We start from the raw sequence: 2,932 nt of genomic DNA, 5'->3' as shown, positions 1-2,932 counted from the left end.
CACATAGGAGATTAGTGGGCAAAATTAGGGCACGTGGTATTGGGGGTAGGGTACTGACATGGATAGAAAATTGGTTGACAGACGGAAAGCAAAGAGTGGGTATAAATGGGTCCCTCTCGGAATGGCAGGCAGTGACCAGTGGGGTACCGCAAGGTTCGGTGCTGGGACCCCAGCTATTTACGATATGCATTAATGACTTAGACGGAGGGATTAAAAGTACCATTAGCAAATTTGCAGATGATACTAAGCTGGAGGGTAGTGTGAATTGTGAGGAAGATGCAATAAGGCTGCAGGATGACTTGGACAGGTTGTGTGAGTGGGCGGATACATGGCAGATGCAGTTTAATGTAGATAAGTGCGAGGTTATTCACTTTGGAAGTAAGAGTAGAAAGGCAGATTATTGTCTGAATGGTGTCAAGTTAGGAGGAGGGGGAGTTCAACGAGATCTGGATGTCCTAGTGCATCAGTCAATGAAAGGAAGCATGCAGGTACAGCAGGCAGTGAAGAAAGCCAATGGAATGTTGGCCTTCGTAACCAGAGGAGTTGAGTATAGGAGCAAAGAGGTCCTTCTACAGTTGTAGCGGGCCCTGGTGAGACCGCACCTGGAGTACTGTGTGCAGTTTTGGTCTCCAAATTTGAGGAAGGATATTCTTGCTATGGAGGGCGTGCAGCGTAGGTTCACTAGGTTAATTCCCGGAATGGCGGGACGGTCGTATGTTGAAAGGCTGGAGCGATTGGGCTTGTATACACTGGTATTTAGAAGAATGAGGGGGGATCTTATTGAAACATATACGATAATTAGGGGATTGGACACATTAGAGGCAGGAAACATGTTCCCAATGTTGGGGGAGTCCAGAACAAGGGGCCACCGTTTAAGAATAAGGGGTAGGCCATTTAGAACGGAGATGAGGAAGAACCTTTTCAGTCAGAGAGTGGTGAAGGTGTGGAATTCTCTGCCTCAGAAGGCAGTGGAGGCCAGTTCGTTGGATGCTTTCAAGAGAGAGCTGGATAGAGCTCTTAAGGATAACGGAGTGAGGGGGTATGGGGAGAAGGCAGGAACGGGGTACTGATTGAGAGTGATCAGCCATGATCGCATTGAATGGCGGTGCTGGCTCGAAGGGCTGAATGGCCGACTCCTGCACCTATTGTCTATTGTCTATTGTCTATAATCAACCACTTTATTTTGCCCGTCTTTGTGACTCCTCTTTGACACGTCGATCACCGCTGAGGCTGTTTTACCTGTTTCGCCTATGTACCGTAAGGTACACTCCTTACATTGAACTGCATACACCCCATTATTTCGCTCACGGGTTATCCTCTGTGCTATCCAGTCTCTCCTGTCACCCTGTTCTATGTTTTTGTCTATTACCCAGTGGGAGCAGGCCCCATATTGACATTAATTTGTAACCCTACTGCTCCCCTCGTCTGCTGGTTTTATCACCATCTCATGTTTATCCCTCAGCTCTGCCGTGGTCTCCCTCTCTTTTTTTCTGGTGAGGTTCGGCCTATCCTTTGTCATGGGCATATCCCAGGCTGTTTTAGTAACGTTCTTTTAAAACGTGTCGTGTTTGTTTGGCTTTACCCACGTTCCAGCATTAGAGGCCAATTTTTGCAATGTTTCCTGGGTGGGATTTGCCGGTTTTACAAATGGTGTCACTATCTCACCCTGCTTCCTGATACCCTTATGGGGTCGGCTCTGTTCTTGCAGAACCCTCGGGTGGTGCAGAGTCTGGGCCTTGTTATCAATATCTTGCCCTGCTTCCCGATACCCTTGCGGGTTCGGCTCTGTTCTTGCAGATCCCTCAGGTGGTGCAGAGTCTGGGCGGCATCGTCACCCAGCACACCGACGCCCACTGAAAATTACCCACGCACAGTGCGCGCCTGGAGCGGCAGTAGTTCAAACTACCCCTACCCCTACCCCTACCCCTACCGCTACCCCTACCCCTACCCCTAACCCTAACCCTAACCCTAACCCTAACCCTAACCCTAACCCTAACCCTAACCCTAACCCTAACCCTAACCCTAACCCTAACCCTAACCCTAACCCTAACCCTAACCCTAACCCTGACCCTGACCCTAATGCAGGCAGAGTTATTTATAAAGTGGCCCAGACTCTGCACCACCTGAGGGTTTTGTAACAGAACCAACCCCATAAGGGTTTCAGGAAGCAGGGCAAGATATTGATAACAAGGCGCAGACTCTGCACCACCTCAGGGTTCTGCAAGAACAGAGCCGACCCCATAAGGGCATCAGGAATCAGGGCAAGATATTGATAAAATGGCCCAGACTCTGCACCACCTGAGGGTTCTGCAAGAACAGAGCCGACCCCATAAGGGCATCAGGAAGCAGGGCAAGATATTGGTAACAAGGCCCACGGGGAAGGCGGCATACTTTGGGGTTATTTTGTAGTGAGTTTTGAAGGCATGTGCTAGTGTTACGCATACCGAGGGCGCGCAAAGTTCGGCGCGCCCGGGCCAAAACGCCTCTGCTGGCCGCGGCCGAGTCGGCCGACGGATTGCCACGGACTTGCTTGACGACCTGTCACTCTCCGTGCATCGGTTGCACGCCCGGTTCGTCCTTTCCATTTGTTTCATGATGTACACGCGGCAGGCGGAATATTTTAAAAGCACTGTTCTGTTCGAAGTGCACAATGGCCGTTGGGGCAATGCAACTGGGGGTCGGTCGACCGGCTGACGACGCCTGCCTGCCGATTTGGTTCACGATGTCCCCGCCGAAGGCGGCATACTTGAAAGTACTGCCGTTCGCGGCGCGCAATTTGCAGGGGGGAGGAATTGTTAGTGGACGTCTGTGTGCTGGGTGACGATGCTTGCCGACTTGGTTCATGCCGTCCACGCCGAAGACGGCGCCGTTTAAAGTACTGCCGCTCGAGGTGCACAATTTGCGGGGGAATTGTTATTGGGCGTCGGCGTGC

The sequence above is a fragment of the Rhinoraja longicauda genome, unplaced genomic scaffold (assembly GCF_053455715.1).
Source record: "Rhinoraja longicauda isolate Sanriku21f unplaced genomic scaffold, sRhiLon1.1 Scf000281, whole genome shotgun sequence".
Taxonomy (NCBI): domain Eukaryota; kingdom Metazoa; phylum Chordata; class Chondrichthyes; order Rajiformes; family Arhynchobatidae; genus Rhinoraja; species Rhinoraja longicauda.
This window is presented reverse-complemented; position numbering follows the sequence as displayed.